The sequence below is a fragment of the Festucalex cinctus genome, chromosome 2 (assembly GCF_051991245.1).
Source record: "Festucalex cinctus isolate MCC-2025b chromosome 2, RoL_Fcin_1.0, whole genome shotgun sequence".
Lineage (NCBI taxonomy): Eukaryota > Metazoa > Chordata > Actinopteri > Syngnathiformes > Syngnathidae > Festucalex > Festucalex cinctus.
The window spans coordinates 5,260,668-5,270,120 of NC_135412.1; the positions used below are offsets into that span (position 1 = coordinate 5,260,668).

General features: G+C 40.9%; 1 long non-coding RNA gene across 3 annotated transcripts in view; it reads right to left on the reverse strand.

The window, feature by feature from the left end:
• LOC144013481 (uncharacterized) overlaps nucleotides 1–8,751 on the reverse strand; it is a 104,371-nt gene extending 95,620 nt beyond the window's left edge. For 2 of the 3 annotated variants that reach the window (XR_013282257.1, XR_013282256.1), the window contains exon 1: nucleotides 8,664–8,751. This is a non-coding gene — a long non-coding RNA (uncharacterized LOC144013481). The remainder of the gene's footprint in view (nucleotides 1–8,663) is intronic. The other variant, XR_013282258.1, reaches the window with a different exon arrangement.
• Between the last annotated feature and the right edge of the window lie 702 nt (nucleotides 8,752–9,453).

Here is a 9,453-nt window from a genome sequence, read left to right on the forward strand (position 1 = left end):
CCCTGCAAATACCCTGTTGGTGCATAAAGACACTGCACTTTGCTTTATGGTGCTTTCTCAAAGTTTTAGAGAGTGCAAGTTTAACAAAGGAAGGTGACTAAGTTGCTCACAGCGTCTTTACCAAGCAGTAAAAGCATTAACCTTCAACATGAACCTGAACAAATACGCAAACTGTTGATGGAGGGAGAATGTGCTAGCCTATTGTGTGTTCTCGGTGAATAAATTACTTTTCATTTTACTTTGTACATAGGCTGAGTAAAAAGACCCACATGCAGAAGCACTCCAGTTTAAATCAGACACTTGAATCGGTGGCTATTGGCACTGGGCACTCAATTTAGGCCAACGCACATCTGAAGTTGGTACAATTTGGGACAGAATCACCTCCCAATAAAACAACGTCTGTCTTCCCATTGCCAATTTCATCAGGCGCGGATGCACACTCACCATGCCTCCCCCGACATCTCCCTCGCTCATTTTTTATTTACCTCCTCACACCACTGCTGTCCCACTTATTTGGCCTTGCTGCTGGAACTGGACAGCCTCCCTCTGGAGACAGAGCTCTCATTGTGAAGACTTGGGAAGATGACGCTGGCGCACTGCCTTTTAAATGCACACTTTGATGCCAGTGCACAGCCAGGCAGACAGAGGATGTTATGTAGTACGTTAGCTTCATGCATAACCCCACGCTAATGGTAAAGCTGCATTGCCAATGAGAGCAGTAAAATAATTGGTCAGATGGGAGTCCTGTATTGTCTGTGTCAGGAGAAACGCCTCAGCAATAAAAGGCACACATGCACAAATCAAAATAACACTGGGCGTCATCGCTGTCTGACCCTTGAAAAAGAAACAGCAACTCTGTGGTTCCTCTTTCAAGACAGCGCAACAAAAGCATGCAGAACAACAGAAAATGAGTAAACCACTAGCTGTTTTAGAGCAAATCACAGCTACTCAAAGGCTTTTACATCATTTAAAAAGTTCACATTCAATTTTTCCTGTCCTGATGCCTTTCTGTTGAACGTCTTTGAAGATGACAGATCTTTGAAACATCTCAAATAGCCAGCAAGCCATGCCAGCTTCATTGCTTTCTTCATCTGTCAGCCTCAATTCTTTGAAAATAGCTCTATGTAACTGGGTTTGGTGGACTCCAACACATCTCAGACACTGGTGGCTTTTCTGACTCCGGTGCATGGCCAAGAGTTCATTTGTAGTCAAGATCACACCAACAGAGACCAAGACATTAAATTATCAAGATTAGAGAGTATCGAGACTGAAACAACACCAAGACCAAGACTGTAAAGAAAAATCCCCCCCTCACCCCCAAAAAACAAACAAACAGAAAAAAAAATCTCGAGAACTACAACACTAGTTCAGGTTATGTCATTTGAACTTGTATGTATCGTTCTTTGGTCAAATGTATAGGCTTATGCTGCTGAGAACTTAAAAACTTTATGAGACTTGGGTATCATGCAATCTGCCTTATTCCCAGAAGTGATATTTTGTAGGGAAGACTCTACAGGCACCACTATGATTTAAGTACCAGTCCCCGTACAGTTTTTGCTGCATAGGAAAGCCAATTTGCATCTAGATCAAGAAGCATGCAAAGGCATTGTCGTGTACTGGCGCAGCACCAACTTAGAGACTCAAAGCATTTGATCGAGAGAGGGCAGTGGAAATGGAAAACATTTCCTGTCTGAAAGTGATAAAGTCAGTGAGAGTAGCACTGTGTTTTTGCAAGACTTACAAGTTTTACCAGGCTTCATGGTTACAGCGCAAGGGCAGCAATAACATAGGCAATACAATTAGTGCAGCTAAGCGGCTAAGATTGTCACTTACCACCAAGGGGACCCACATTCGAGACCTTCCCTGGACACAGGACTTATGGTGTCCTTGAGCAAGACACTGGTATCCCAAACAGCTACCCAGGCACTTAACAGCCCCCTGCTCCAGTGAGTCCCACTAAGGCCTTGTTCAGACTGCCAGCCCAAATCCGTTTTGCGGGAGAGATTGAAACCACTTGCGGCAGGTAGTTTCATATCCGATTTGGACAGGATGCGTCAGTCTGATCAGCTCAAAACACTCAGAACGGATTTGACTGTCCGTGACGTCACTCTACGCATTCAAAAACCAATGCGCCCACACTGTCAATACCCAATTCATTCGCTGCCCGGCTGGTTCCTCACATGCTCGGCACTCAAGAGCCTTGACGGCTCCAGTGCCCCGTCGGCTCCTCGCATGCTCAACCGGAAATACAGTGACAGTTACTTGCACTGAAGCTGGTCTCGCTAGCCCGTCAGTTCTTCACATGTGCAACCGGAAACAGCGAATTAGTGCCCAGTCGTAGCTATAGACATATGGTCATAGAAAGAAAGAAAGAAAGAAAGAAAGAAAGAAGAAAGAAAAGAAAACTGCTTAACACGCTTACGAGGAAGTACGTAGTGGTAAACGGCGTCGGAATGATGTCAAACTACATACTCGGCACTGCCTCTGTTTGACGTCGTTACTGTAGCAACCTGTCAGATGGTTCAATAATGTGGCTCAGTCTGAACAGGGCCAGATCGGATTTGGACACTAAAAACGGTCTGGACAGCCCTAAAAATTTAAAATCGGATTTGAGTAGGAATCCAATTGGAATCAGATATGCCTGCAGTAGGGGTGGGCGATATGACGATATTAAATCGTTAGACGAAATACGGGGCTCATGATCTGTCATTTCTGTGGAATCGTCTGATTGCGACGCAAAAGCATGTCAGCGCAATCTGACCGTCAGCTCATTTTCTGCCAGAGTTCGTCCATAATACGGAACTCTTCTGGCTTCACACCAGATGACAAAGACCAGGCGGAAATCATATGTAAAGTGTGCAAGGAATGAGTGAAGAAAAGTTACAGCAACACTACAAACGGCCCACAGCCTGCACTCCACCCACACCCGCCATGCACCACGACCCAGATCCAGCCCCCCCCCCATCACGCAGAAACAAACAGAAACAAGCGAGCTCTGGTCCAGCCGTAAGTCATATTATAGCATTTGTGAAATGATCAGGCTAACCAAGCAAGACAACAACACGCTAACGTTAGCACACACAAACAAAAGTCTGTGTTACATTCAGGGCCCGTCCAGATAAATTGTTTCTCAGGTGTTTTGCGGCTCTATAATTTATATTTTTCTTTACAAAAGGTGTTTATCATGATCATTTTCACAAATATGTGCATGTATTAATGTGCCTCTTATTTCATGTTTAATTTGTATTTCTTATTTATAAAGTCATGAGAAAATTGAAATCGTGAATTTATAATTCATAAATGATGATATTCTATTTTTGCAAAATCGCCCACCCATAATCTGAACGCAGTCGAGCAGTGTGTGTTCACTGCTGAGGTCAAATTTCATGTCCATGACAAACAAAACGATATTTCTTATTTCATCAGACTTAAATGCAATTAAACCAAACGGCCTGTAGCGGACATTATAGAATTTCCTCTGTTTTCTTTCTGCAGTTTCCATACTCTTCATTACGTGACTGTCTAAAGCTTTTATTTTCTTCTGAAAAGCAACACAGCAAATGTACTTGTCAGAAAGTGGATGAATGAGTAGCGGATATGTCTTCTTTTTAATATATTCCCACTATCTGTACCTGCAGCTAAAAAGTTCTCTATCCACGCCGTTCTCCACATAAACACAAATCAAAAGAATGAGTCGTCCGAATGCAATTCCTAGAGCGTGACAGAGTGGCCAGAATAAGAAGTAACAACAAAAATGTAAATTCAAAGAGAGGAGCTTGCAATGCAAGTTACAGTCACATAATCACGTTTTCAATAGCTAGGCAAAACATGCGATCCAGATGCGTGGAGAGCAGACTGTCAGGCAAACGAGAGCAGGAAACAAAAGAGCGGTTGTGAGCTCACTCGCAGGCCTTAAAGGTCAACTGTAAACAAAGCGCACGAGGATGGCTTCCCTCATTATTGTCATCATCCACACACGTCTCGGGGATGTGTTTGCGAGTGAGCTGTCTGGTTCTGTACTTCAGCATACATGTTGTTGAAAAACTTTTTGCTTAAAGGGAGAATCCCTTTTAGAGATCCATCATTTGCTACCACTATGTTACTCTCCCAGGTTATCTTGCTTGCTATATAATGATTGTATACGGTGACAGGATGTGTGGGGTAATAAAAGGTCCAGTTAAAATTTTGATCCTTGTGTGCAGTTTAGGGAAATCTGTCGGACTCTACCTTTAAAAATCACTCTCTATTTTATGACCAATATCGGCATGTGTTGCATTCAAATCCAATCCAAGTATCAAAAAAGTTACAAGGGATAGTTTTTTTGTGCCAAAGAATAAAACTAAATAACATCTTTCCTGCCATAAAACAACTGTGAACATGTTAAACTACTGCAATTGGCTGGCAACCAATTAAGGGTGTACCCTGCCTACTGCCCAAAGCCAGCTGAGATAGGCTCCAGCATCCCCCGCGATCCTTGTGAGGAACAAGCGGTTCAGAAAATGTATGGATGGATGGATGTTAAACTAGATGTAGACTATAGTGGTGACAAGTACACACACTTTGTGACTGATGACCAATCAGTGGTGCTGTGCATAATGATTAACATAATGACGACACAGGTGGTGCATCACGCTTCACGTAACAAGGCTTGGTTGGGACCGTACCAGTCTGAGGATGGTGGCTCAGCCCGGTGCAGTATAAGTAAAGTATAGATGTACAATAAATTCAAAGGGGCTGATGTGCGACACCTTGCGCCAAGATTTCTTGAACTATTTGACCCCGGACAGGCAAAGCAAGGATGCAGCCAAGAAAATTAAAGTTCCTGAAGAATCTTTAATGCAACGTGCTACATGAACCTCATTAAAAACAAATGTTGCTCACATCGCCTCACACAAGAAAGCTTACAATCGTGTGAAGATGAATGTAGGGTTTTACAGCCCTGATGTGCCAACACTGGGCTGTGAGGTTAAAAAAAAAAGAACATTTTAATTGGGTATTATTTTTTCAGATATATAATTAATTTTTTGAAATGAAATATTGATGTTGGTAGCTGACTTCACGCCTCCACACACTTAATGACAACACAGAAGCAGACGGTATTTTTGGTTTGCATTTGTGGATCATTGCAGGTGGATAATTTAAGTTTGGCTTCAATTTCTTTAATACAGTGAGAACTTAAATAAGCACTAGCTTATTTATTTCAATGTAAACTACAACCTTGTCTCTTTTTTCAGAGTTGAAAATGTTACATGCAGAAATAAATGTTGATGTTCTCGCTGTTTCCTAATTCACATTTTCATCCATCCATCCATCCATTTTCGTGACCGCTTATTCCTCACAAAGGTCGCGGGGGGTGCTGTAGCCTATCCCATACGTCTTCGGGCCCTAGGCGGCGTACACTCTGAACTGGTTGCCAGCCAATCGCAGCGCAGAGACGAACAACCATCCACACTACATTTTCATCAATCCATCCATCCATCCATCCATTTTCTTGACCGCTTATTCCTCACAAGGGTCGCGGGGGGTGCTGGAGCCTATCTCAGCTGGCTTTGGGCAGTAGACAGGGGACACCCTGAACCGGTTACTACATTTTCAATGTTAGAAAAATATTCTGATTACAAAGCAACAGCATTGTATCACCACTATTTAAAAATAATAATAATAATAATAGAATATTTGGTTGATGTTTTAACTTAATTAATAGCCGCTCATCAATCATTTTGGCTGTCAAGTTTGTGCCTCATTCTTTGCTCTTGCTCTTAACCGGAGAGGCTGCAGGCTAACATGCCCAACCGATTCTCACTGAAAATGTGGAGGCCTGCCTGGGATCGTCTCCGCCTGAAATTGAAAACAGGTGGCGCGCAGCTCCCTGGAGACACAGTGACAACCCGGAAAACAAATGTTGAGCCTTCTTGACTGGTGGAGTCTGGCTGGTGAATAAATCTGCCCAGGCTTCATTTGCATGATCAATGTGCCCTTTAGGGGTAGATGTGCATGTTAAGCCTAGTGTACAACACAAAGTTTCCTCCACTTGAAAGTATAATGGGTTGTGCCACAAAATGTGTTCACTCGACATCCCCAACACATACATACACTTTGCTTGTACTAGCTGTGCGGCATCAGAGTCCCTTGGGAGAGATGTTGTACTTGTTGCCATGTTTGCTTTGTGAAGATTGTCTCCAAAGTCAAGCTTCATCAGTACAGTAAGGACTCATTTGCAAAACATATGAGACATGCAACCTGTTCGTTTTTCTTTGGCAGCCTGTCCACTCATTGTTAACATTCAGTAAAATGTGCAGTGATTACAGGCGCCGTAGGAACAATTTCTCAACAAGTGTAAAGACCTTTTGTAGCCTTTCTTCCCAATGCTAATAGGCTGTGGATTATTTACTTTGGAAAATCTGTCTGAACATGGATTAATAACTGCTTTTTTATCTCGTTCAATTTAAACAAGTGGAATTAGTTATTTAAATGATCAAGTCCGATGTTAAAATAGCTACTGGGTTGTATTTATTTATTTTTTCACTTACATAAAAGCCTTGGCATACAATGATACAAGCATCACTAATTTAGAGGCATTCCTGGCCACTGTAAAATATCAAAATAGGGGGAAAATGAGCCCTCGAGTAATTTGAGTATCTTGATTAAAAAAATATATATCAAAATATCACTTACTGATGTTTCTATTGAAGACAATACGAGATTATTCCTTATTAGGTGAAATGTGTTTTTTAACACTGCGTTACTGCAAATACTTCTGGTTTGTAAATTTTGTTTGTTATTATCAGTGTTGGGAATAATGAGTTAGGTAACTGCCCCCACCCCAAACCCCCCCCCCCCAATTATTTTTCCCGTATTTGAAGCACCGTTATCGATACTGTATGTTAAATGTGTTGCGTTACAACTGATTTATTAGTTTACGAGTTCACTACTACAAAAAGACCGCTTGTTGGGGAGAGCTCCATTGCCGTAGAGATCATGGAGTCAGATATGATCAGCCTGCAAGATTGCATCTGGGTCCTTGCGTGCCTTCCGATAACGTCACATTACGACAACTTCCGGAGCAGAGGACTCTCCCAGAGGAACACTGGAAAAAACTAAAAATAACAAAACCCACTAAAAACATAAAATAAATAATAATGATAATAGCTATAGGGTTAGGTAATATAAACACCAAAGTATATAAATAAGACTATTAAGAAAAGTACATGAATATCAACTCAAAGCTAAATTAAAAAGCTAGGTTTGAGCCTGCTTGAAAAACATGAACATTCTCTGTGGCCTCGAGGTGCTCCAGCATCCTGTTTCATAGATGAGGGCCGTAGCACGAAAAGGACGCTTTATGTACACGAGTATGTCCTGATACTGGGAATGGCTCGGAGCCCTCAACTGGATGAGAGCAGGGACCGAGGGAGGTATGGTCTAAGAAATTCTGAAAGATAGGAAGGACCAAGACCTTTACGACACTTATAAACTATGAAAAAAATAATAATAATAAAATATCGGTCTGAAATTATTCAAATCTAAATGGCTCTTCTTCAACAGGGGCCTTACCACTGCCACTTTAAAGGCAACAGGCCAGAAGAGACTGCCTGAAGAGAGCAATTAATGATGGTTAAATGCTCGTCTCTTAACGGTCCATAAAATAACCTTTAAAAAAATAAAAAATACAAATTGTTGGAATTGGGTCTAAAATACGCGGTAGACCTCACTGATGAGAAAACTTTGTCAAGAGTGTTAGTGTAGCGGGTCCCGGCTGGGTGCCCGCTGGCAGATATATAGATAAATCCTGTAAATATCAGAAATACGACACGTAAATCAGCACCGCTAGACACTTGTTGCTCTTTGTCCATGCACTTGGATTATCTTTATTTACATGTTAATTCCAACCGTTAACTGCAATGGTGAAATAATTCTGCTTGTCAATATGCTTCATATTCAAGCACTAGTTTCTCATCATAGTTGGATGACATCATCATTCACGTAGAAATGTTTCCCTTACAATTCAAATTTTATCAAAAATAAAATTTACAAAAGTTTTGTCACCAAAAATACACATTCTCTCTTTACTCATGTCTCATCTATCAACACTCATGGATGTAGATCATCTTTGCTCTCTATTCAAAAGAGTGTTTTTGTAATGGCTTTACATTTAACAAGTATTCACCTTATACAACAGAATAAATCTTTCTTGCAGTTAAGCTATAACACATTTACTTCTTAATGAAAACTAAATAGAAAACTATAATGACTACCTCTTAACGTTACACCATATACAGTATAGTACACTCAAGAACATTTCTGGCCGCAATCGACGTGCGCCATTTTAAACAAGGCCGACGTCACGGACGCAGTCATCATCGGCAACTCGGGCGAGCATTAGCTCGTTGCATTTTGGGCAAAGTACTCCACACACACACACAAGAGTACATTTCGATTCATACACACATGGAAATAATCCTCAAATGACCAGGAGCCAAATAAAGCAAACGAAAAATGAAGGAGCTACGTCATACGCTACCTTTTTCAAGCTCCGTTACACCGAGTCGCACACAATAACATTTAAACACATTTAAAGCAAATTTAGCTCACAATTAACATATCACTCGACATTCGTAGTTGCTTATAAACATTTGTAGTCACACAACAAAGATAACACTAACCTGTGAATAGAAATACGACACGTAAATCAGCGACGCTGGACACTTGTTGCTCTTTGTCCATGCACTTGGATTATGAGCCTCCCTTCCCCGCTGTTCATTAAGTGGTCCCTGTGACACTTCAAGTTAGTGCTGCCACCCAGTGTTCATTTCGCATAACAACAAAAAATCACCTCTCAATGTAAATAGACACATTGAAGTAAAACAATAAATCAAGAAAATGACTCGAGAAAAAAATAAATAAAATTAGTTAGGCTTCATCCTCTCAACAAAACACTTTTGTGAGTATCACATCAGCATCAACCAGAACAAAACTGTCGAGTGTTTCCTCTGGGAGAGACAGATGCTCAGATGTGTTCATTTTGAGAGGATAAAATATTACATCTGATAGTGTCGATTTTTCGCATGAAGTGGTCTGCCAACGCTTCACAAAGGGAATTGGTGTGGTTAAAAAGAGATTTCCAAATATCTTGGTCTTGACTACAACACTAGTGAACACTTATGCTCATGTTATGTCTTAATTTGTGATTTTTAATGAATTTGCAAAAAGAAAGAAATTACATTGTTATTATTAGGTGTTGTGTGCTGAATTTTGCTGGGAACAAAATAATGTATTACATTTTGCGATGAGTTGTAATAATAACAACAAAATCTGGTAAAAAGTAAAATGCTTGTATTACCAGATACCTTGTTTATAGTAGAAGATGCAGAATTTGATTCTAAGCCACTAATGGAACCTAAACAGTGTAACCAGCAACAATTTTACATTATTGTGGAATCGTTCACTTCAATG